Source organism: Tetrao urogallus, assembly GCF_951394365.1.
Source record: "Tetrao urogallus genome assembly, chromosome: 26".
NCBI classification, from domain to species: domain Eukaryota; kingdom Metazoa; phylum Chordata; class Aves; order Galliformes; family Phasianidae; genus Tetrao; species Tetrao urogallus.
Window position 1 is genome coordinate 4,358,797 of NC_136839.1, and position 26,001 is coordinate 4,384,797.

The 26,001-nt window shown below is 50.5% G+C and overlaps 5 pseudogenes across 5 annotated transcripts; 3 read left to right on the forward strand and 2 right to left on the reverse strand.

Annotated features, from left to right (window-relative positions):
* Positions 1–1,215: 1,215 nt before the first annotated feature.
* On the forward strand, positions 1,216–1,530 carry LOC306955921 (feather keratin 1 pseudogene; annotated as a pseudogene). The gene has a single exon. The product of its transcript is annotated as a feather keratin 1 pseudogene (transcript).
* A 3,882-nt stretch (positions 1,531–5,412) lies between these two features.
* On the reverse strand, positions 5,413–5,727 carry LOC306955866 (feather keratin 1 pseudogene; annotated as a pseudogene). Its single transcript has one exon. The product of its transcript is annotated as a feather keratin 1 pseudogene (transcript).
* Positions 5,728–9,309: 3,582 nt separating this feature from the next.
* LOC306955850 (feather keratin Cos2-3 pseudogene) lies at positions 9,310–10,482 on the forward strand (annotated as a pseudogene). The gene is made up of 3 exons: positions 9,310–9,429; positions 9,629–9,781; positions 10,147–10,482. The product of its transcript is annotated as a feather keratin Cos2-3 pseudogene (transcript).
* Positions 10,483–19,303: 8,821 nt separating this feature from the next.
* On the forward strand, positions 19,304–19,618 carry LOC306955779 (feather keratin 3 pseudogene; annotated as a pseudogene). Its single transcript has one exon. The product of its transcript is annotated as a feather keratin 3 pseudogene (transcript).
* A 3,845-nt stretch (positions 19,619–23,463) lies between these two features.
* LOC306955851 (feather keratin 1 pseudogene) lies at positions 23,464–25,219 on the reverse strand (annotated as a pseudogene). The gene is made up of 3 exons: positions 25,072–25,219; positions 24,157–24,254; positions 23,464–23,799 (listed from the first exon to the last, which is right to left on the reverse strand). The product of its transcript is annotated as a feather keratin 1 pseudogene (transcript).
* Positions 25,220–26,001: the final 782 nt, after the last annotated feature.

Below are 26,001 nucleotides of genomic sequence, written 5' to 3' on the forward strand. Positions count from 1 at the left end.
GCCATGCGATTCCTAAAAACCACGCTTGCTGGATAAGAAAGAAAGAAAGAAGACAATCAGGACCTCAGCATTTTTGCTGTCCCGAGAAGCCAGGTCTCCTACTTACTTCAGGAGAACACTCACATGTTCTCTTATTTTCCCGTAACCACGGAGACCCCAATTGAAGCCTCTTTTGTTGCCCTTGATGTCCTTTGCCAGATTGTATTCTATCAGCCCTTAGGCATTCCCCACCTGATCACTGGCTGCATGGACACTATGGCTTTATTCCGCCCAGGTTACCATCCGTGCTTCCATCCTCCACATGCTTCATATTTCTTCATATTTTTGTTTTTGAGTATTTCCAGCAGCTTTGCTTTCCCCCGTGTAGGCCACCTGACACTTTTACCTGGCAGAAATCTTGGTGGCTGGAGGTTCTGGGCTTGCTGCACTATTGCCTGTGACTGTCAGTCTTCAGTGAGAGGAGGGGAGTTGAGAGAACCGTGTAGCATGTCTGCAAGGATGAGAAGGTGCTAAGCTGCAGATGGTAGTGCGGTGAGGAGATGGCTCTCTTCCTACTAAGGCAGTTGCCAACCATTCCTCGGGTCTCTCGCCGGAGCACTTGAAAGAAGCTATCTTGGCAAAATAGTCATGACAGGAATGGGGAAATCAAATGGCAGAGTCAGGGGAATTAAAACCACCAAGTCTGCCATTAGGAAGGATTATTTGCATTTGAGGTGAGTCTCTGGGAAAATTACTGCTTGCTTAGAGTGACTGCTGGCCTCAGGCGGCACACAAGCAGTATAAAAGTGGGGCCATCTCCTCTCTCAGTCATTCGCTCCTCTTGCCTCCATCTCCCAGGGAACGAGGTGAGTGCAAAGCCCTTTCACAACCTCTTCTTCTTTGGGGATTTCTCTGGACATACAAGTGTCTCCACGTAATGTTGCGTTTTGGGAAAGCAGCCTACTGTGCTATGGGGAATGGGGCAGCACGTGCGAGCTGGAGAGATGCTGGGTCTTGCACGAGCTGTGCTACGGGCTAGGCATGAACTCGGTAGCGATTGGCTGTACCATTGGAGCTTTAGGGAAGAACTGGAAAACAGATTTCCTTACACAGCCTCCATACCCCCAGCCAGCACAGTGCCTCGGCTCTCTCCTGCTGGGATGGCGGGATGCTCCTGTCTCTCTTCTGTGTCCTCCTGACCCTCTGTGCCAACAGGTGCCCCTCCAGACACAAGACATGTCCTGCTACGACCAGTGCCTGCCACGCCTGCCCTGCCAGCCCTGCGGCCCCACCCCTCTGGGCAGCAGCTGCAACGAGCCCTGCGTCAGGCAGTGCCAGGACTCCAACGTCTTCATCCAGCCCTCTCCCGTGGTGGTGACCCTGCCCGGACCCATCCTCAGCTCCTTCCCGCAGAACACCGCCGTGGGATCCTCCACCTCCGCTGCCGTTGGCAGCATCCTCAGCTCTGAGGGCGTGCCCATCTCCTCTGGAGGCTTTGGCCTCTCTGGCATTGGCAGCCGCTTCGGTGGCAGGCGGTTCTTCCCCTGCTAAATCTGTTGCTGATGGCCCTGGAGGAAGATCCCCAGGATGCACAAAGTCTTTGTGGGACTTGAGACCAAGCAATGGAGCTAGTTCGATTGCACTGCAAATGTGATCCATGTCTTCCTTCCTTCCCCCTTTTCTCTCTCTCATTTCCTTCCTGCGCCATTAGTGATCACCATCTGCTCCTCTGGACAGTCAGACCCACAATACCAGCGTAGGGAGGACAGGATGGCCCTTCTCCCGCTGTGGAAAGGGCGGATGGATGGATGGATGGATGGCAGTTCACCCATTAGATTCATGCATTGCGGGCTGTCATGTGTTTGTGGTGCTTCCTGAATGTGTGGCATCGTTTCTCTCTTTTGCCTCAATAAATTTGACTGCATCCTAATCATTGCCCGTGTTGTTATCCGTTCTCCTCTGGAGCCTGTGCCATGATGTCTCTGGGGAGAGATGTTTCTCTGTAGCCATTCTGGGAAGTGGTTCTGACTGCTGATCTGAGCAATTGGTAAGATAACTCAGGAATGTTCACTTGAACCCAGGGGCTGAAAGGCCTACTGCCTGCCTTGTCACGGGCATAGATTGATCTAGTTAAGTCCGTGACAGCTCTGAGAGTACGAAAGTTGTACGTGGAGTGAAGTCTGGATGGCATCAAGCCAGCAGCCAACCAGGGCTTTGACAGAACCTGTGTGATGGTGGCCAGCTGTGTCCTGTGACTATTCTGCAGGTCCCTTTCCTTGGCTGCCAGTCCCTCTGCAGCCTTTGCTGCTGGACACTGCACTTCGTTGGAGAGCTCCCGAATGGCCCCATAAGCCAGTGCAACGTCCCACATATGCAAAAAAGAACCCGCCAGAGTCTCGTCGCTCCTCACTGTCGGTGATATAGAGATTACAATAGGAATAGGAGTAGGAGAAATGAGAAGAACTCACGTGTCAAAATAAGTACAGGGTAAGAAGCGAAGGAAAAACTAAAGCGGAAAGGAAGGGGTGTGAAGACGGCCACTTGTCAGATCCTAGCAGTACAGCCCACTTCTGAGGAGTGGCGCTCCTTTGGGAATTACTCTCCCCGGTTTAATTGCTGTGCACAATTTGATGTGTCATGCAATATCCCAAGGGTCAATTTGGGCCATCCCCTGATGTGCTGTCCTATCATAGTCTTCTGTCCATTGTGGTGGTTTCTGACTGATAGCCAACAGAGGTTGATGGGACCACTCTCTCACTCGCCGTCCTGAAAGAAATAGGGGAGTGAGAAACCTGAATGGGAAGAGAAGGCTCAGGGGTTGAGATAAGATGAAGATAATTAAAGGCAAGCGAAATGGGGAAGCAAGCAGAGGCTTACTCTTAGAAGTAAGCAAAGAGAGAGAAAACAGGTATGTTCTTCTTCCCACCAGGAAGTGATATTCAGGCATGTCTGGGGATGCACGGCATCCAATTCCTTAGGAGTGGTAGGAGAGGGCAGATGTTTTTGCAAGAAGACTCTCCTGTCCTCCTTCTCTTTGCTCAGCCTTTCTTGCTCAGTGTAATGTGCCATGGCCTGGAATTGGCCTGGATCTTTTGGCGTCAGCTGCCCTGTTGAAGCCCTCCTCCCCACTGCTTGCCATCCCCCAGCATACGGGCTTTGATCTGAGATTGGAGAGAACCTTGATGCTGTGCCTGCAATGCTCTGCAAGATGCAGTGGTATGATATCGGTCAGAGATTCACAGATTTTCAGGGGTTGGTACTACATCTGGAAATCATCCGTTCCAAGCCCCTTGCTAAAGCAGATTCCCCACAGAAGGTTGCTGAGGAAAGTGTCCAAGACTCTGACTCACAAGAACGGGAGGAAGGAGGACCCGAGGAACTAAAGGCCGGTGAGTCTCACCGCTGTGCCTGGGAAGATCATGGAACAGATCCTCCTAGAAGACGTGAACATGAAGAAGGCACATGAGGGATGAGTGGGTGATGGCAGATAGCCATCATGGCTTTGCCGGAAGAAGGTTTTGTCTGACCATTCTGACGGCCTTCTGTGATGGAGTGATGTCATTGGTGAAGAAAGGGAGAGTGGCCAATGCCATCTACGTGGGTTTGGGCAAGGCCTTTGACGTGGTCCCCCCTCCATATCCTTGTGTCTGAATGGGAGAGATACGGTCTTGTGGGGTGGACTATTCAGTGGGTAAGGTAATTGGTTGGTAGGCCAAAGACAGAGGGGTGTGGTGAATGGCACTATATCCAGGGGGAGGCTGATTATGAGCAGTGTTCCCCAGGGGCCTGTGTTGGTTCTGGCACTCCTCAACATCTTCATCGATGACCTTGACGATGGGCTCGAGAGTACCCTCAGCAAGTTTGCCAATGACACAAAGCTGAGTGGTGTAGCTGACGTGATAGAAGGAAGGGAAGCCATGCAGAGGGATTTTGACAAACTCAGCAGGTTGCCCGTGTGAACATAATGAGGTTCAACACAGCAGAGTGCAAGGTCTTGCGTGTGGGTCAGGGTAACCCCAAATACGTGTAGAGAGTGGGAGAAGAACTCTTTGAGAGTAGCCCTGTGGAGAAGGTCGTGGGTGTCCCGGTGGATGAAAATGTAAACATGAACCATGAGTGTGCTCTTGCAGCTTGGAAGGCCAATGGTATCCTAGACTCCATCAGAAGAGGGGTGGCCAGCATGGATGGTGAGATGGTTGTTCCTCTCTACTCCGCCCTCGTAAGACCCCACGTGGAGACCTGTGTCCAATGCTGGGGCTCCCAATACAGGAAAGGTGTGGAGCTGTTGGAGAGGACCCAGAGGAGGGCCCCAAAGATGATTAGAGGACTGGAGCAACTCCAAGACAGGCTGAGGATGCTGGGCTTGTTCAGCCTGAAGAGGAAAAGGCAGTGAGAAGACCTCATTGCAGTCTTCCAGTATTTAAAAAGGGGAATTATGAACAGGAGGGGAATCACCTTTTTACAAGGGTAGACTGTGATAGGAAAAGGGGGAGTAGTTATAAGCTCAAGGAGGGAAGGCTTTCATTGGATGTCAGGGGGCAGTTCTCTCTTTCCGAGAGAGTGATGAGGTGCTGTAACAGGTTGCCAGAGGATGCTCCATTCCTGGAGGTGCTCAAGACCAGGTTGGATGGGCCCATGGGCAACCTGTTCTAGTCCCAGATCTGGAGGTTGGTGGCCCTGCCTGGGGCAGGGCTGCAGAACGCGCTGATCTGTGTGGATCCTTGTGACCCAAGCCATTCTGTGATTCTATGATTCTGTGGCAGAGAGGCAGCAAAGCTTGACCTGAAGGCCAGGGAAAGTGTGGGACTTGTGGACGCTTTTGTCAAGTGGTAGTGGCAGTTCTCTCCCATGGGAGCCAACTGCTCACTGTTTTCCAGCTTAGTCCTGGTGGGGAAAGGGTCGCCACGTGCCTCACACGATCTCGGAAGTCTCCAGAGCAGCTGATGATGTCCTGCTGTCACCTGGAGTGTTTGCAGAGTAGAGTGATGATGCAGAGGCACAGACTGAGATGCGGCACAATTTTATTGAGAGAAAAGAGGGGAACAAAATTGCTCCAAGGGGTGGCCAACATTCAGGAATAAGCAGGGACAGAGTCGGCACTGTGTGGCCATGGTGGACGTCCCACCTGCTGTCCGTCTGCCTTTTCGGCAGAGGAAGAAGGGCCATCCTGTCCTCCCCGAGCTTGATTCCTGGGGTTGACAGACCAGAGGGGCGTAAGTGACAAACAAGGCATCAGGAGGCAAAGGAGAGAGTGGAAGAGGGGAAAGGCAAACATGGACAATGCTTCCGGAGCGTCCATGGTGGATCTGTTCATTTGCAAGAGTGTTAGCATTGCTTGTAGCCTACGAAAACAAGATCCTGATGGTCCAGTGCAGATCTGTGAATAAATTCTGGGTCCTGGGAGGTCTTTCTCCAGGGCCGCTGCCAGCAGCTTTAGCAGGGGAAGCACCGCCTGCCACCGAAGCGGCTGCCAATGCCAGAGAGGCCAAAGCCTCCAGAGGAGATGGGCACGCCCTCAGAGCTGAGGATGCTGCCAATGGCAGCGGAGGTGGAGGATCCCACGGCGGTGTTCTGCGGGAAAGAGCTGAGGATGGGTCCGGGCAGGGTCACCACCACGGGAGAGGGCTGGATGAAGACGTTGGAGTCCTGGCACTGCCTGACGCAGGGCTCGTTGCAGCTGCTGCCCAGAGGGGTGGGGCCGCAGGGCTGGCAGGGCAGGCGTGGCAGGCACTGGTCGTAGCAGGACATGTCTTGTGTCTGGAGGGGCACCTGTTGGCACAGAGGGTCAGGAGGACACAGAAGAGAGACAGGAGCATCCCGCCATCCCAGCAGGAGAGAGCCGAGGCACTGTGCTGGCTGGGGGTATGGAGGCTGTGTAAGGAAATCTGTTTTCCAGTTCTTCCCTAAAGCTCCAATGGTACAGCCAATCGCTACCGAGTTTATGCCTAGCCCGTAGCACAGCTCGTGCAAGACCCAGCATCTCTCCAGCTCGCACGTGCTGCCCCATTCCCCATAGCACAGTAGGCTGCTTTCCCAAAACGCAACATTACGTGGAGACACTTGTATGTCCAGAGAAATCCCCAAAGAAGAAGAGGTTGTGAAAGGGCTTTGCACTCACCTCGTTCCCTGGGAGATGGAGGCAAGAGGAGCGAATGACTGAGAGAGGAGATGGCCCCACTTTTATACTGCTTGTGTGCCGCCTGAGGCCAGCAGTCACTCTAAGCAAGCAGTAATTTTCCCAGAGACTCACCTCAAATGCAAATAATCCTTCATATTGGCACAGGTTCTGCTTTTTGTTTCCGTCAAATCTGTCATTTCATTTCCCCATTCCTGTCATGAATATTTTGCCACGTTAATTCTTTCATGTTTTCGTGTGAGAGACCCGAGGAATGGTTGGCAATTGCCTTTGTAGAAAGAGAAACATCTCCTCATGCTACTAAAATCTGAAGCCACTCCTAAGGTTTCTCTTCCTTACATACGTGCTACATGGTTCTCTCTACTCCCATCTGTGAAAGAAAAAAAACATTTTTCTGTTTTGTCTCAAATCTTGCTTTGTGTGGTTTTTCTGGTCATAAGACTGACAACTGAATTATCTAGGGGGGTGAGTGCTGGGTGTCACAGTGCCACAGTACCTCTGCTTATGGTTGCAAAGATAAGCAGAAGTGGGACAAGCTGTCTTTTTCAGGGAGCAGTTTGAAGGAGCTTACTGCTGAAAAGGTGGTAATGCTTGCGTGTGGCAAGGAAGGCACCACTTCCTGCTGGTTTATCTGTTGGGTCAGGTATGTCACACTAACAGACAGAAAGGAAGTCTAAAAAAAACCCAGAGATGGGGGATAAAAGGACCTCACTAAGCTAAGGACTTTGGAGAACTCCCAAAGAAACCTTTGACAGAGAATTCCCTGAGGGGAAATCCTCTTTCGATTTCCTGCCAGGGTCTACTTGCAGTGAAGTTTCCTGGCTTTCTCCCAACCCCCACAGTGACCAGACGAGTTCCTGAGATCAGTGTTCCTACTGCGAAACTTGCTGGTCCCTCAGTGGTGACTGTCTCACTCTTGCTTTCTACAAAAACTCCTTGTTTTTATTTCATATCTCTTTCCTATCACCTGTCTTCCCTTCCCCATATCCCTAAGCAACTAGGATTTGTAATAAACTGGTTTGGCTAACGTTTGTCCTGTTCTATCTTAATCTCACCATCGGGTACATATTATAAGGAACTTCTTCTCCCTCCTATAAATTGGTGTGAGACACCATCCTCTCCAATCCCACAGTCACTGGCCATTGTGCAGCAGGCTCCACATTTCCAGCCACCTTGGTATCTGCTGGACGGTCAACTCATCAGGGCATTCGCAAACCAGGAGATTTGTCATCTGATTTGACACTAGCTTCCTTCTCCAGGACAGAGGAGCTCCATCTGAGACGTGGTGTTTTTCAGGACCCCATCCTCACTGAGTATGATGGGCTTATGTTGAATGTGAATGTGAAAAGCAGCACTGGCTTCATTGTTTATGAAATGCAGGTGTTCAGTGTCCTAAAGGAAGCCAAGAGGACACAGCAAGATCACAAACCTGGAATTCTGGAGAGCAGACTTTGGCCTTTTCAGGAATTTACTTGGTAGAATATTCTGAGATAAGATCCTGGAGAGAAGAGGAGCCCAAGGAAGCTGGTTAATATTCAAGGATCACCTCCTGGAAGCTCATGAGTGAAGTATCCCAAGAAAGATACTTGCATTGTGGAACAAAAAACTGTTGGCCAAATGCAATCTGAAGATTATGAAGCTTCTGGAGGATGGCAGCAAAGATGTGTAGTCTGAGGGGAATACAGCCATAATGTCTGTCCAGCCAGAGGTCAAGAGAGGGAAGCTAAGGACCTGATAGAATTCAGTCTGGCAAAGGACACCAGGGGCAGCAAAAAAGACTTCAAAAAAGATCTTAAAGGAAAAAGGAAAATAAAAGAATGTGTGAGTGTTCTCCTCATGGAAATGGGTGACCTGTAAATCGGGCATTGAAAATATTGAGACAATGATTGTCTTCTTGTTTCTTACTCGTCCAGCAAGTGTGGCTTTCAGGAATCCCCTGGCTCAGTGGCCAGGCTGAAAAACGGGAGCTTTCAAGATGTACCTTTGGGGCAAGGAAAGCTTGAGAAAACTGGATATTTTTAATACATTAGGCTTATTTGCTCCATGGTAAGATGTGACCATGAGTGCTGAGGGAGCTGTCCATTCTTTATCACCAATGTAGGTTGGTGACTGGGAGAAGTGTCCCAAAGGCTGGGGGAACATGGATATCACGCCTGTTTAAGAAGACCAAGAAGCAGATGCGAGGGAGCTACAAGGACTCTATGACTCATTCCTATGGAGCTGCTGGAGCAGTGCATCCTGAGAATTGTTTCACGGCACATGAAGGGTGAATGTATCAGATGCAGCAATCAGCATGGATTTACTGTGGAGAAGTCATGGTCTGATATACCTGATAAGTGTCTACAATGACCTCGTAGACGGGAAAGAGAACAGGACATATTCTTGCTGGAGTTCAGTAAGGCTTTTAACATTGTCCTCAATAAGATGGTCATACTGAAGCTATTGATGAGTGGTCTGAATGAGCCCTCCTCAGCCAGACCAAAAAACACCTTTGTTGGGGCAACATGTGTGCTCTCCTCCAATGAGCAAGGACTGCTGGGTCCTGGCGCTGTTGGGTAGTTGGGGATGTTTGTGGAATGCGTTGTGATCAAGAAGGTCATTGTTACAAAACTCTCCCCAACACCATGAAACAGGCAAGGTATAATTGCTGCATGAAGAAAACACTTTCCTGCCCTGCAGACATGAGGGGAGATGGGATGTGCTCCAAAAGTGCAAGAGAATATGTACAGAAACCAGGCTTCCTGAAGAGTGTCTCCTGAGAGAAAGCAATTTTGAATCTAATTTTGGATTGGCCATGAGCCACCCTTTTGGCATGAGGCCTCCCCAGCAGGCGTGTTGTTTGCAGGCCTGAACACCACACTGGGAAGAATCCTACTCAAATGTGGAAAATCCATTCTTGAGAAGAGGGGAACCTGCGCCCTGTCCTGAAAAGCAGCACATCCATCTACTCTAGAGACCAGATTCCACAGGGCTTTTTGGGTAATAACAGGGCTCAGGAAGGCAGTGTTCTACTTACATCAAACAGCTGATGGCATGGGTTGGCTGATGACCCCAGACACAGTCATGAGAGCAGAATTATCAGTCAAGCAAACATGTTCCCAGAACAAACACCTTTGTGTGGAAAAGAATTTGCAAGGCAGCAAAACTGCCCAATTGCCTTTCCAGAGAGATGAGCAAGGAGGGAAAAGGGCAGAATGAGTTCCCAGACAAAGAAGGCTCAGAATGTCCTAGACAGGGCTGCACTGACAGGAAGATATGCCTTGCTTGCTGATAAAGTGGTTACAAATAAGGTCATGACATTTCCCCTGAAACACGTACTGTGCCTGTAGCACAGAATGCCTCGGGCACTTGGGATGCATCTGTCACCCCTAGTGACGTGTTTCTGCAAGGAAACTCCTTGTGCCTGTCATCCTGGAACTTGAAAGGTGTCCGCGCAGCCAATTTGTGAAGGTCGGAAAGAAGGAAATGAAATGTCAGGGTTGACAGAAACAAAAACCCAACCTGTGCCATTAGGAGGGAGAATTTACATTTGAGGTGAGTCTTGTGGAAAATTACAGTGTGCGTAAAGAGACGGTGGGCCTGGGGCACTGCTGGAGTGGTATAAAAGCGGGCCCAACTCCTCTCTCAGTCATTCGCTCCTCTTGCCTCCATCTCCCAGGGAACGAGGTGAGTGCAAAGCCCTTTCACAACCTCTTCTTCTTTGGGGATTTCTCTGGACATACAAGTGTCTCCACGTAATGTTGTGCTTGGGAGAGCAGCTGCTCTGTTACAGGGAATGGGGCAGCATATGCAACATGGGGAGATGTTGGGTCTTGCCAGATGTGTCTCTTGAGGAACGGGATAGGCATTGACCTGCCTGAGCCTGACCACTCTTGTCTGTTTCTATGGAGCTATGGGGAGAGAGAAGGACCGTAGGCTTCTTTACAAGGCGTCCATACCCCCAGCCAGCACAGTGCCTCGGCTCTCTCCTGCTGGGATGGCGGGATGCTCCTGTCTCTCTTCTGTGTCCTCCTGACCCTCTGTGCCAACAGGTGCCCCTCCAGACACAAGACATGTCCTGCTACGACCAGTGCCTGCCACGCCTGCCCTGCCAGCCCTGCGGCCCCACCCCTCTGGGCAGCAGCTGCAACGAGCCCTGCGTCAGGCAGTGCCAGGACTCCAACGTCTTCATCCAGCCCTCTCCCGTGGTGGTGACCCTGCCCGGACCCATCCTCAGCTCCTTCCCGCAGAACACCGCCGTGGGATCCTCCACCTCCGCTGCCGTTGGCAGCATCCTCAGCTCTGAGGGCGTGCCCATCTCCTCTGGAGGCTTTGGCCTCTCTGGCATTGGCAGCCGCTTCGGTGGCAGGCGGTTCTTCCCCTGCTAAATCTGTTGCTGATGGCCCTGGAGGAAGATCCCCAGGATGCACAAAGTCTTTGTGGGACTTGAGACCAAGCAATGGAGCTAGTTCGATTGCACTGCAAATGTGATCCATGTCTTCCTTCCTTCCCCCTTTTCTCTCTCTCATTTCCTTCCTGTGCCATTAGTGATCACCATCTGCTCCTCTGGACAGTCAGACCCACAATACCAGCGTAGGGAGGACAGGATGGCCCTTCTCCCGCTGTGGATAGGGCGGATGGATGGATGGCAGTACATCTACCAGCTTCATGTCCTGCAGACTGTTGTCTGTTCCTAGTACTTCTAGCATGTTTGATGTTGTTTCTCTTGTCTCATTAAATTTGACTGCATCCTAATCACTGCCTTTGTTGTTACCCATTCTCCTATGAAGTTTGTGTCGTGATATCTTGGGACAGGGATGTTTCTCAGTGATTATTCTGTGAAGTGGTTCTGTCCACAGGTTTTTTTTGACAGGGCAATGCTCAGTGCTTTCATCTCTGATATTGTATTGCTAGTGGGGGTGGCCACAACCCAGGTGCAAGACCTTGCATTTGGATTTGTTAAATCCCATTATGTTCACTTGAGCTCACAGTTCAAGACTGTCTAGGTCTCTGGGATGGCATCTTGTAGCATTAGTGTGTCAACTGCAAGACACAGCAAACTGATGCAGATTGCTGAGGGTGCACTTGACCATACTGCCAATGTCACTGATGGAGATATTAAAGAGTATCAGTCCCAGCACCAGCCCATGGGGGACACCACTCATCACCAAACCCAATGCAGATATTGGGCCACTGACCACCACTCTCTGGACTCAATCCTGCAGCCAGCTTTTCTTCCACTGAACAGTCCACCAACCAAATCTATGTCTTTCCAATTTGGAGAAAGTTTGTATTTCCTTTTGACTCTGTCCAAAGGCTTGTTGTGCAGCAATCCACTCAAAGTATTTTGCCTTTTGAGTCTCTTGACCCAGAGAGCTCTCAAGCTGACTGTGGGCTGGATGGTGCATTCTCCAGAATCCCACAGGGCCACGGATAGCTTTCTTCCTTAATAGCAAGAGGGGGAATAGATGCTACCTTCTTAGTCAAATCCATGGTGATACAGCAATGTGAATTCACCCTAGAAATGAATTTTATGTCAAAACCAACCTTCAGAAGATGAATGGATGATTTTTGTCCATTTCTCAAAATCATCCTCTGATGTGTTACCCTACAGGATATCAATGTGCAGGTGTTCAGGAGATTCCCAGCTATTCCTGTGCAGTCTTGATCATCAATGTGCATCAATGTGCAGGTGTTCAGGAGATTCCCAGCTATTCCTGTGCAGTCTTGATCAAGCAGTGGCAAATGGTAGGGTATGCTCCACCCCTTGGGCAGTCGATTCCAGGTTTACAGACAGCTGTTGGAATACCCCTATCACTGCAGCTAGACTGCTGAGTTCTCTGCTTTGGTGTCATGGTACATCAGGGTACATGGTACAGTTACATGGTAACATCAGGGTACACGGTGCACTTGTGCTCACCAGAAGCTTCTACACACCTGAGAGTCTTAGGTACCAATTCATCAGATCAGTGTAGTCCAACAAATTCAGTTGTCCATTTCCTCTTCCTGGCTGGAAGCAGGTACCCCTTGTTCCTGATTGGAGTATCCACCACGTATTTCTTCCAAATGCGAAGCAGAAGTCCCTTCACTAAAGGGGAAACTAGGTAGGAAACTGTAACATTCTGGCATTGCAGTGGACCTACAGAAATAAGAATATGAGAATAGGAGTGAGGGAGCACTGGATCAGGCAATTCAGAGAGGTTGTGGAGTCACATTTTCTGGATATATTCAAGACCCATCCAGATGTCTACCTGTATGACCTGCTGTGGGGAAAATACTTAAACTGGGTGGTTGGTCTCAGTGCTCTCTTGAGGGGCCTTCCAATTCAGTGAATATCCCCATGTGGAAGCAACCCAGGTCTTCTTTCAACCATGCTGTTAATATTTAAGGATTCCATACTTGTTTGGGGTGAAGTTCAAAATCATGGGAGGAGACAGCAGCGGCACACACCTGTCCATATCCCCCCACAGACTTGCCATCCTCTTTCACATTGCACTGGGGATGATTCTGGGGTAGTGCTCATAACTAACTCTTTAACCCTAGATAAACAAAACAATGCCTTCTGGAGAACAGGCAATAGGAGAATGTTGCCCAAGGATGTTCACAATAGTCCAAAGCAATTGCAGTTGCCCACAGAGAACAGAGGGGGAGGTACCACTTCTGATATCTTCTACCAATTGACTGCCACAGGAAAATAACAAGACTGTGTTACTTAATGTTCAATGTTTCTTAATCTCAGAGATGGTATAAATGTAGGGCATGAATACCAGATTAAACTCAAGACTGATGCTGAGAAAGACAGACACAAAATCTCAGATCTGATGTATAACAAACAAGAGAATGTGGCACAGATCACAGAAAACAGGATGGTAGAGAACAATCTCAGGAGCAAACCAGAAAAGACTATGATCAGCAATCATTAAAGGAGTATGATAATTGTAGTTTACCCCTCTGGTGCTGTGATAAAATCTGTAGCTATCTCAACCCACAGGAGAAACTGGGCTGTTGTGGGGCCTGCTGTGTAGAGGTGCAGAGGGGCAAACAGAGCAGGAACTGATGCTGTGCTAGAAGTGTGCTTGTGATGTGCTATGCCTGCTGTTTCAGCCACACCTTTGATAGACTGCACAATATGGGCTGCGGTGAAGAAAATTAGCTCCATTGCAGCTATATGGAGTGCAGCCTAGTTCTCTAACTCTCTTTCCTGCCTTGCTCTGGGGCCATTTTCAGCATAAGCTTCCTGCAACTCCAGGCTCCTCACTCAGGTCCATACTGGCCATCTCCTGCAGAATGTGCACTGAGGCCTTGAGGGCACGTCAGGACAGAGAGGCAGTGAAGCTGGACCTAAAGCCAAGGATACTGTGGGACAGATGGACACCTGTCTCACTCGGTCTTCAGTGGCAGCCAGGACTCGAATATTTCTCACGTCCCTGAACTGTGCATCCATAAAGCTCTAGGTGGGGACCTAGGGGAGTAAATCCTCCCCCAGTGTAAGGGCATAGCAAGTCCAAAGCAACCTCATGAGACCAAATGTGTATAAGTCCATGGGGCCAGATGGTATGCATCTCAGGGTTCTGAAAGAGCAGGCTGAGATGGATTCTGAGCTGCCCTCCACCATAATTGAAAAGTTGTGGCTGTCAGTTGAGGTACCATGTGAATGGGAAAAAGGGTCATGCCACTCCCATTGATAAGAAAGGGAGTAAGGAGGATCCAAGGAACTACTGGCCAGTGACTCTCACCTCTGTACCTCACCTGGGAAGATCATGGAACAGATCCTCCTGGACAACATGCTTGATCACATGAGGAATGAGCGTGTGATCTGAGACAGCCAACAAGGCTTATCCAGGGAAAGTTCATGCTGGACAAATCTGGTGGCCTTCTGTGACGGAGTGATGGCATTGGTGGACAAAGGCAAGGTGACCGATGTCATTTACCTGTATTTGAGCAAGGCCTTTGACAAGGTCCCTCACCACATCCTTACCTCCAAATTGGAGGGATGTGGATTTGATGGGTTGACCACCCAATGGATAAGGAATTGATTGAAAGGCCACTGACAGAGGGTGGTGATTAATGGTTCTGTGTCCAGGTGGAGGCTGGTAATGAACGACATGACCAGGGGTCTGTCTTGGGACCAGTGATCTTTAATATCTTTATCAATGACATCAATGATGGAATTGAGTGTGCTCTCAGCAAGTTTGCTGTTGACACCAAGCTGAGTGGTGCGGTTGACACAGTAGAAGGAAGGGAAGCCATTCAGAGGGACCTCAACAGATTTGCAAGGTGGGCCCAGGTGAAGCTAATGAGGTTCAGCATGGCAAAGTGCAACATTTTCTACTTGGCCAGAGGAATCCTAGGCATATATACAGACATGGTAGGAGCAGTCTTTGAGAGTAGCCCTGCAGAGAAGGACCTGGGAGTCCTGATGGATGAAAAACTTAACATGAGCTAGCAGTGTGCTCTTGCAACTCAGAAAGCAAATGGTACCCTGTGCTAAATCAGAAGAGGAGTAGCCATCAGGGGGAGGGAAGCGCTTGTCCCTCTACTCTGCCAATGTGAGGCCCCATCTGGAGTACCGTGTCCAGGTCTGGGGCCTCCACTATAGGAAAGACAGAGAGCTGCTGGAGAGGGTGCAGAGGGGAGCCATGAAGATGATCACAAAGATGACATAGTTGAGCACCTCCACTACAAAGACAGGCTGAGGGAACAGGGCTTGTTCAGCCTGGAGAAGAGAAGGATGCAGATTGACCTCACTGCAGCATTTCAGTATGTAATGTAAAGGGAGTCTATAAACGGGAGGAGAGTCAACTCTTTGAAAGGGTAGAAAACAGCAGGACAAGTGGAAATGGTTTTAAGTTGAGGGAAGGAAGAATTAGGTTGAATGTCAGGGGGAAGTTCTTTACTATGAGAGTGGTAAGGGGCTGGAACAGGCTGCCCAGAGAGGTTGTGGATGCCCCGTCCATCCCTGGAGGTGTTCAAGGCCAGGTTGGATAGGGCCCTGGGCAGCCTGGCCTAGTATTGGGGAGGATGGTGGCCCTGCCTGTGGCAGCAGGTTGGAGATACAAGATCCCTGAGGTTCCTTCCAATCCAGTGATTCTGTGATTCTGTCCCTTGCAATCCATGCCATTCTATGATTCTATGATTCTATGATTCTATGATGATTAACAGTGCTCTCCATAGTGAGCCACCTGCAAAATGTTCCAGGCTACAACTGGTGGGGAAAATGTGCTGATTACCCGTGTGTTGCACACCCTTGCTGCAGTCTTCAGAGCAATAGATATCCTGCTGGTACCTGGAATGTTTACAGAGTAGAGTGATGCATAGGCACAGACTGAGATGCAGCACAGTTTTATTGAATCAAAAGAGGGAGAGGAAGTTGCTCCAAGAGGAGGGCCTCATTCAGGAAGCACCAGGAACAGAGATAACACTGCGAGGCGATGATGGATGTCCCACTAATTGCCCATCTGCCTTCTCCTCTGAGGGAGAAAAACAGTCGTGTCCTTGTGGGCTGGATTCCCGGGGTTGATAGACCAGAAGAGCGTAGGTGACAAAAAAGGTGTCAGGAGGAAATGGGGAAAGTGGAAGAGGGGAAAGGCAGACACGGGCAGCGCATTCTGAAAGCCTATGCTGGACCTGTTATTTCGAAAGAGATTTTGGCACTGCTTGGCCTCTCTGAAAGAAAGATCCCAGTACTACACATCAAGCCTGCTACCAACTCCTGGGTCCAGAGAGGTCTTCCGATAGGGCTGCTGTCAGCAGCTTTAGCAGGGGAAGCACCGCCTGCCACAGATGCCGCTGCCAATGCCAGAGAGGCCAAGGCCTCCAGAGGAGATGGGCACGCCCTCAGAGCTGAGGATGCTGCCAACGGCAGCGGAGGTGGAGGATCCCACGGCGGTGCTCTGCGGGAAGGAGCTGAGGATGGGTCCGGGCAGGGTCACCACCACGGGAGAGGGCTGGATGACGACGTTGGAGTCCTGGCACTGCCTGACGCAGGGCTCGTTGCAGCTGCTGCCCAGAGGGGTGGGGCCGCAGGGCTGGCAGGGCAGGCGTGGCAGGCACTGGTTGTAGCAGGACATGTCTTGTGTCTGGAGGGGCACCTGTTGGCAGAAAGGGCGGAGCAAAAGCAGGGCAGAGTAAGAAGCAGCCTGCCTTCCCAGCACACGTGTTCCAAGGCTCAGTGCTGACTGGAGATGTGGAGTCTGTGCAAGGAAACCCGTGGCCTTCTCCTTACGTGTGGCCCTGCCAAGAGTGACCAGGCACATTCAGGCTGCTGCCTGGCCCATAGCTCAGGAGACACCTCCGGCAAGACCTAGCGTCTTTTGACACGTCACCAGCTGCCCTTTTCTGTCTCCCTGCACTAGTTGCCTTCCCAAGACCCAACAGAGGCTGAAGGCACTTGCATGTGCAGAGAAATTCCGGAGGAGGACAGAGTGAGGAAAGGGCTTCAGACTCACCTTGTTCCTGGGGTGATGGAGGCAAGAGGAGCGGATGAGAGGGAGAGAAGATGGACCCGCTTTTATACTGCACAGGCACCGCCCCAGGCCTACAGTCACTCACAGGAGACTCACCTCACATGCAAATTATGCTTGCCAGTGGTGCAGGTTGTGGTTTGTTTCCCTCATTTCCATTCCTCATTTCTGAAATGCCCATTCTTCCAGGCTGACCTCTTTCAGGTGTTGGTGTGAGAGACCTAAGGATTACGCCAGGACAACAACAACTCCAAAATGAACAGAACTGGATGAAGAAAATGCTGCTTGCCAAACACAAACGCAGCAATGCGAAGCTTCGTGGGGAAGAAAGCACAGTTGAGTAATGTGAGAGGAATGCAGCCATAGTGTGTGCAGTCAGGAATCAAGTGAGGAAAGCCATAGACCTAATAGAATTCAGTCTGTCAAGGGACGTGAAGGGCAACAAAGAGGGTTCCTACACCGATCTCAGTGGTGAAAGGAAAATAAGGTGGGTGTTGTCCCCATGGGAATAGGTGTCCTGTTTAGTGTGGACAGCAAAAATGCTGGGGTCCTGATTGTCGTCTTTGTTTCTTTCTTATCCAGCAAGTGTGGCTTTCAGGAATTCCATGGCTCAGAGGCCACGCTGAAAAGCTGGAGCAATCGAGATGTGGCTTTGGGTCAGGCAAACCTCGAAGAATCTGGATCTGTGGAACACATTAGGCTTATTTGCTCCATAGTAGAATGTACCCATGAGTGCTGAGGGAGCTGTCCCCACCACTTGATCAATGTAGGCTGGTGACTGGGAGAAGTGTCCCAAATACTGGGCAAAAGTATGTGTTACTCCTGTTAAAGAAGACCAAGAGGGTGGAAGCAGGGAGACAGGGGACCAGGGCCGTCAGGTCAGTCTCTTGGTAGGAGGCGGAACAGTGCATTCTGGAAAAACTTGGAGCTTGGAACCCATTTCCGTGCTCATGCAGGATGAAAACACCTGCAGTGTCACACACAGCGTGGATTCACGATGGAGAAGTCATGGATTGATGGAGGTGATTCATCAGAAAGAAACAACAAGCCTGAAGGATGTGGGAAGAGGACTGTGTACTTTCTTGCTGGAGTTCAGAAGGGCTTTTGACATTGTCCTCCATGAGATGGTCCTAGTGGAGCTGTGGAAGAATGGACTAAATGAGTGCTCCTGAGCACGGAGAAAAAAACAGCTCAGTTGAAGAGGCAAGCAAGTTTGCACAGATGAGCCAGGGCTGCTGGATCCCAGAAGTGTCAGGTGGCTGGGGATGGTCGTTGAATGGAAGTGATGAGCGTATGTTCACAAGTCTCTCCTAGACTCAATCAAAGAAGGAATGCATTGTTGCTGCATGAGCAAAACACATCTCTGCCCTGCTGACATAGAGGAGATGTGTTCTGGTGCAGAAGTGCTAGCTAATGTTTTTGTTCCTATGGAACACTTTCTGAAGAGACTATCCCTGTGCAAGGCAATTTACAATCTACTTTTGCATTGGCCACGGGTGACCCTTTTGGCATGGGTCCTCCCTATCTGTGCACACTGTCTGCAGGCCTGAGCATCACTCGCACCAGGCAATCCCTCCCCCGAGAGGAGGAGGAGCAAGGAACTGCAAAGGAAACCAGCACAGCCATCAACTCAAAAGGACGGACCTTATTCCGTGGTGTTTTTTAGGTAACAGCAGGGCTCTGGAAGGCAATAGTCTCCTTCCACAGAAGAACTGATGGTGTGATATCGTTTCTGTGCCTGGAGACTGTGATGAGAGTGTACGATGCGAAATAAACACAGAAATGTCTCTTGAGAAGAGTAAGCTGTGGGAGAAGACATTTGCAAGCAGCAGAACATCCCAGCTGGCTTCTTAGGGAATGAACAGAGGCTTGTGGAGTAGTCTGAGAGACAGCAAAATGAGTCCTCGGGCAAAGCAGGTCCAGGGTATTCAGAAGTGGGCCGCACTGACATGAGGATGTGCCTGCCTTGCTACAAAGGCGGTTACAAATGAGGTCCTGACATTTCCCAAGACACACATGCCATTCTGTGCCTGAAGCACAGCATACGTCTTCTACCCGCATTGACGTGTTTCTGCAAGGAAACTCCTTGTGCCTTTCATCCTGGAACTTGAAAGGTGTCTCCGTGGACCAATTGGGAAGGTCAGAAACAGGAGAATGAAATGACAGGGTTGACGAAACCAAACCCACAACCTGTGCCATTAGAAAGGATAATTTGCATTTGAGGAGAGTCTCTTGAACAATTACTGCCAGAGTACAGTGACTTTGGCCCTGCGGCAGGGCACGAGCTGTATAAAAGAAGGCCCATCTCCTCTCTCTCAGTCATCCATACCTCTCGCCTTCATCTCCCTGGGAACGAGGTGAGTCTGAATCCCTTTCACCATCGTCTGCTTCTCAGGGATTTCTTTGCGCGTATACGTGCCTTTATCCCCCAAGGTTGGATCTTGGGGAAGCAGGTTGCCCTGAGAGAGGGAAGGGGGCAGCCAGTGTGGCGTGATGTTGGGCATTACCTGAGATGTCTCCTTAGCTGTGAGCTAGTCAAGGACCAAGCTGTGCCTGTCTGCTCTTGGCCAGAACACTGAGGTCAAAAGGGAAGGAGAAGCCCATGGGCTTTGTGACACATCCACCGTATCCCCAGCCAGCACTGTGCCTTGGCTCTCTCCCTTCCTGAGATGGCAGGCAGCTTCTCACTCGCTTCTGAGCTCCTCCTGACCCTCTGTGCCAACAGGTGCCCCTCCAGACACAAGACATGTCCTGCTACAACCAGTGCGTGCCACGCCTGCAGTGTCGGCCCTGCGGCCCCACCCCGCTGGCCGACAGCTGCACCGAGTCCTGCGTCAGGCAGTGCCAGGACTCCAACGTCGTCATCCAGCCCTCTCCCGTGGTGGTGACCCTGCCCGGACCCATCCTCAGCTCCTTCCCGCAGAGCACCGCCGTGGGATCCTCCACCTCCGCTGCCGTTGGCAGCATCCTCAGCTCTGAGGGCGTGCCCATCTCCTCTGGAGGCTTTGGCCTCTCTGGCATTGGCAGCGGCATCTGTGGCAGGCGGTGCTTCCCCTGCTAAAGCTGCTGGCCATGGCCCTGGAGAAAGACCTCCATAGCCCATGAAGTTTGGAGAAGACCTGAGAGAGAGCACCGGGGCGAATCTCATCTCTCAGAAAACATGCTCCATGAGTTCTTTTCCCCTCGTTCATCCTTTTTTTTTTCTTTTCTTTTTTTTTTTCCTGTGTCCTCTGCGCTCACTGTCAACTTTCCTGGACTGTGACTGCCATTGAATCAGCCTCGGAATGTCTGACGGGCCCTGTGCCATCCACACAAAGGGCAGATGCACAGCTGGAAGCATGGCTGCCATGGCCATGCCGTTCAGACTCTCCTCTGCCCCCGGTGCTGCTGGCAGCAGGGCCTCCCCTTGCATGCACCGAGTTTTCAAATTTTCACTCATTAAAGATTTAATGCATTTGAATCTGCACCTGTGTGTTATCCTTTCCCTTGCAAAGGCTGCCCAGTGAAGGGTAGGGGAGAGATGTTTGCAAGTGCTGGTTCTGGGAAAGGGTTCTTCCTTCTCCTTTGAACAATTGGTACTACAGGCTGGCTTCTATTATCGTAGGCATGGCTGGGGTGTAATCACTTTACCCTCCGGTTTCTAAGCATTCTGGCTCATGTAGTAGCGGTCTCAAGGGTCTTTACTTGGACCAGCACTTTCTAACAACTTTTCAGAGATGTGTTTGTCTGGGGTAACACAGCAGAGGAAGTTTTTGAGAAAGGTAAGAAAACAGTGCAAATTCTTCTAATGGTCAGTTTTGATGTAAAGCGAGGGGAAGTCAGTGGTTCCAAGGAAGAGGTCCGTTTCTTCAGAATAAAACTTCAGGTAGCACTGTCCACATCGCTATGGATGAGAGCAAGAAGGTAGCAACTATGTCCCCAGCAGCTTTTAGGAAAGAAAGGCAAGCCTTCCCATGGTATTTCCTGTGGGGTCCTGGACAATGCACCTTTCAGCCCATAGTCAGCTTGAGTGCCCTCTATATGGAGGGAGTTCAAAGAGGGCCTTCTTTGTCCGGGGTCCTGAGCATCATCAAGCCTTTGAACAGATTAAACATGAGGAAACATTTGTGCAGTTGTTGTTGGGCCTGTCCGTGCAGCACCAGCTCTGCAAAGTGAGCTTTCTAGCACCACTGCGGAGAATGGCCTCACCTGGAGCCTCTGGAAGAAAGCCCAGGAGAAACTAGTGCAGCACTGACTGATGGAGCATTGGAACAGGCTGCCCAGAGAGGTGGTGAAGTCTCCTTTTCTGGAGATATGCAAAAGTCTCTTGGATTCTTTCCTCTGCAACCCAGTGTAGGAAACCTTCTTTAGCAAGGGACTTGGACTCCAAGTGGAGTGGATGATCTCCAGTGGTCCCTTCCAACCCCTGTGCTCTGTCATTCTGGGATTGATATCACACCATTTTTTTGTCCCTTGCAGAGCAGTGCAGGCACAGCATCGAGGCTTTCTCCAAACTCTCTCCAACAAAAGGCTGTATGCTTGGGGAAGGCAAGCTGTGGGGAGGAGGCCTCAAGGGGGCAGCTGACCTCAAGAGACTCAAGGCTGAGAGGTGGATTGTGGTTTTGGACTAGAAGCTTCTAAGAGCAAAGTTTGGCCTTTCCTAAGCCTTCTTATGAAATGCAGCATAGGATGCTTTTCCAGAAAGCGTCTGCGGCATAGACTAGCAGAAGCTATGTCAAATCGCATGCTCAAAAGCAGAAACTGGAGTGTTCTGAGTAACCCAAGAGAAGGCAAATCTGCAGGGCAGACATAGGAGAGGGCCGAATGACAAGGATTATTTTAATCCTTAGCACAGGGCAGAGCAAAGATTATATAAAGTTAACCTGTCAAATGAACGCAATAACCTTAAGAATTATTGCCCTTCTACCTCTATGGAGAAATACAACATATACTTAAAAACAAGAGATTGGAAGCGGATCTAATATTGAAATATTCCTTAGTGACTGCGTGGAGAAGATTGTGAGCCTGGGATACTCAAGCAGTGAGGAACTAGGAGAAATGGTAGCATGCATTTTTAGAAAGGTAAATTGCGGGGTGTGTTCTGCTGAGAAGGCGTGCAGTTTCTCTTTTGTCTCGAGAGTGTGTGTCTACCACTGCAATTGGGAAGGAAATACACTGCTTCCCTGTGTTCCTTTCTGGAGTCGAAATTATTGACTGAGAGTGTTTCCCACCTAAGGGGTACTACACACCATGTGACATCACACCAACAATGAAGGTGGAGAAGGGGAAGGAGGAAGGGAGTGTCTCGTTAGGAAAACTTCTGTCTTTTCTAACAACTCCTGTGCTTATGGACTCCCTGCATCCCATAGCGTGATAGAATATCACTAGTTGATGGGAAGTAGAGAGTGCTTCCTTTCTCTTTCTGCACTACCATGCAGCCCCCAACTGGACTCTGTTGCAAGAAAGACACAGGGCGAGTGGGGTGAGCTGTGTGGTGCTATTGGTAGTAGGGCTTTTCCTCCACCTTCCTTACTACTTGCTTCACGTTGCTGAGCTTATTGATAAAAAAGAAGTAGTGTGAACAGCAAAGTGGATAGCACCCACTGAACTGTACTGGATCCTTTTATGCAGCCCTAATTTGACTCATGAGGGTACAGCCAATTGACGGAGACCAGCTCAAGACGCCAGGGACAGACGGGCACTTTTTTTCAGGCCAGCCAGGTCTGTTTTGCTTAACAGTCTTCCTCAGCCAATCCTGTTGTTCATGGCTCCGAGAAACTTGCTAAAAAGCAGTGTTGAGAATAGAGACCGCTGAGATTTCTTCCCTTTTGTTCAGAAACCCTTTGAGAAGCACCTGCCAGGATCACTGCTGAGAAACATCTCTCTTCCCAGCCTTCATTGGAAGGGAAGGAGTAAGACAGACATGCTGACTGGGATGCAGGAGATGTTTGGTGGGTGAATATTTGGAGACAAGCTCATTGCAAGGGGAGGCCCTGCTGCCCGAAGGACCAGGGAGCCTGCGCTGCGTGACCACGGCAGCCATGCCTCCAGCTGTCCTTCTGCCTCATCCACAGACAGCATAGGGCCAGTGGGTCCTCCCTAGGCTGACTGGGTGGGGCACGCAGTCCAGGGGAGACATGCTGATCAGTGAGGACTGGGGATGGAAAAGAGAGAGTAAGAGAGGGGAATGGTAGAAATGGGTCACATTTTCTGAACGACCAAGCGGGCCCCAGTGCTCTCTCTCAGGACTGCTACAAGCTTCACAGCCTTTGGAGGTCTTTCTACAGGGCCATTGCCAGCAGATTTAGCAGGAAGGACCCTTTTGCCACAGCGGTCACTGTCAAAGCCAACAGCACACTTTTCCAGGCTGGGCCTGATGGGGAAAAGGTGACGGGTCCCCAGCTGTCACACACATTTGCTGAAGTCTTCAGAGCGGCAGACATCCTGCAGACACATGGAGCGTTTGCGGAGTAGAGTGAGTGATGCAGAGGCGAGGCACAGACTGAGATGCACCACAACTTTATTGAGTCAGAAGAGGGAAAGAAAGTTGCGTCAAGGGGAGGACATCAAGCAGGAAGCAGCAGGGACAGAGTCTGCACTAATGGACATGGTGGATACCCCGCCAGGCGTCCGTCTCCCATTCTTCAATAGTGCGAGAAGTACCAACAGCTCCTCCCCCGGCTGGTCTTCTGGGTTTGACAGACGAAAGGAGCAGAGGTGGCAACTATGAAGTCAGGAGGTAAAGGCGGGAGTGGAAGAGGGGAAAGGCAGACACGGGCAGCGCATTCTGAGAGTTCATGCTTGCCCCGACGTTTTGCAAGAGGTGTTGCGTGGTCCCTTGGAAAGGAAGATCCCAGTGCTCTCTCTCAGGGCGGCTATGAATTCTGCGTCCCAAGAGGTAATCCTCCAGGGCCATGGCCAGCAGCTTTAGCAGGGGAAGCACCGCCTGCCACAGATGCGGCTGCCAATGCCAGAGAGGCCAAAGCCTCCAGAGGAGATGGGCACGCCCTCAGAGCTGAGGATGCTGCCAACGGCAGCGGAGGTGGAGGATCCCACGGCGGTGCTCTGCGGGAAGGAGCTGAGGATGGGTCCGGGCAGGGTCACCACCACGGGAGAGGGCTGGATGACGACGTTGGAGTCCTGGCACTGCCTGACGCAGGGCTCGTTGCAGCTGCTGCCCAGAGGGGTGGGGCCGCAGGGCTGGCAGGGCAGGCGTGGCAGGCACTGGTTGTAGCAGGACATGTCTTGTGTCTGGAGGGGCACCTGTTGGCAGAAAGGGCGGAGCAAAAGCAGGGCAGAGTAAGAAGCAGCCTGCCTTCCCAGCACACGTGTTCCAAGGCTCAGTGCTGACTGGAGATGTGGAGTCTGTGCAAGGAAACCCGTGGCCTTCTCCTTACGTGTGGCCCTGCCAAGAGTGACCAGGCACATTCAGGCTGCTGCCTGGCCCATAGCTCAGGAGACACCTCCGGCAAGACCTAGCGTCTTTTGACACGTCACCAGCTGCCCTTTTCTGTCTCCCTGCACTAGTTGCCTTCCCAAGACCCAACAGAGGCTGAAGGCACTTGCATGTGCAGAGAAATTCCGGAGGAGGACAGAGTGAGGAAAGGGCTTCAGACTCACCTTGTTCCTGGGGTGATGGAGGCAAGAGGAGCGGATGAGAGAGAGAGAAGATGGACCCGCTTTTATACTGCACAGGCACCGCCCCAGGCCTACAGTCACTCACAGGAGACTCACCTCACATGCAAATTATGCTTGCCAGTGGTGCAGGTTGTGGTTTGTTTCCCTCATTTCCATTCCTCATTTCTGAAATGCCCATTCTTCCAGGCTGACCTCTTTCACGTGTTAGTGAACATGAAGTAGCTCAGTTGAAGAACTCACACAAACAAGCAAGTTCTGCTTGGTCCCAGAATTTTCTGTTGGTTGGGGTTGTTCATGGTATGTAAACTTCCTTTGCAGCTTCCATGAACGATGGAGTTCTTAGCTTTCTGCTTCTGTACTTCCAGTCTATATGCTAAAGAGCTCCTTTGCTCTGAACAGTACACTTTCTTGCCCCGATTGTCTTCAAGCCTGCTTCACCAGACACTGCTTATTGCCTGTGTTGCTGTGTTGGCAGATTTGCAGCTGTGTTCATACATGTTCACCCAAGGCTTCCCCTTTTAGGGGAAATTTGCTTGTTTGTTTGACCTCATCCCATTTTGTTGGAGCCTTGATTTCATATGAGAATCCATATTGTGAGCTGTTTTTCAAAAGGATAATGTTGCCATTCCAGTTCCAGTGATTAATCATAGAATCATAGAATCATAGAAAGGTCTGTGTTGGAAGGCATCTTTTAGATCATCTAGTTCCAACCCCCTGCTATAGACAAGGATTCCTCCCTGTAGACAAAGTCACTCAAAGCCCCATCCAGCCTGGCCTTGAATGCCTCCAGGGATGGGGCATCCACAACCTCACAGGGGTTGTTCCAGTTTCTCATCACCCTCACAGGAAAGAAATTCTTCCTAATATTTAGTCTAAATCAACCCTCTTCCAGTTTACAGCCATTTCCTCTCATCCTGTCTCTATTTTCCCCCATAAGAAGTCCTTCCACAGATTTCCTGTAGGAATGCTTCAGGTACTGAAAGGTCACTATAAAGTTCTCCCAGAAAATTCTCTTCTCCAGGCTGAAGAGCTCCGACTCTCTCATCCTGCCTCATAGGGGAGATTCTCCAGCCCTCTGATCATCTTTGTGGCCCTTTTCTGGACCTGCTCCAACAAATCCATGTCCTTCTTGTGTTGCGGATCCGAGAACAGGATGCAGTAGTCCAGGCAAGGTCTCACAGGAGCAGAGTAGAGCAGCAGAATCACCTCCCTTGACCTCCTAATCATGCTTCTCGTGGTGCAACCCAGAACACATTTGGCTTTCTGGACTGGAAAAACACTGCTGGCTCATGTTGAATCTTTCATCAACTGGCACCCTCCAAATCCTTCTCCTCAGGGCTGCTCTCAAGCATTACTCAGAAAGCTATATGGAGTCTGATCCTTCCATACAGTTAAAGAGTGCTATATTGACAAGCAGCAAACCCAAAGTCCTGACCACTTGTGAAAAACATGCTGACCATCCTCTGAGCTGCCTGAACTGCTGGAGTGTTGGCAAGAAGGTCACGGTGAAAGGGGATAGCCACTGGGGCTGCCTGGTGCTATGTGTCAAGGCACGACGTGGTTCTCAGTACTGGTTTTCCCTGGGAAAAGATGAAGTTGTCCTGGCTGGTGGAGGAGTCCCCCCTATAATATACTCAGGCTTGCGGACAGCACAAACTCTGGTTTGACTGCTCAATGTCAAAAGGCTGGTCATGGCCACTCCAAAATTAGACTGTGACTTGCCATATATAGGGAGAGTATCTTCAGGAAACTTGCACTCTTGGAGCATGTCCCTGCTCCTTCCATGTCTTCAGGGCATGGAAGTGTATTGTTCATGCAGCCTCCCTG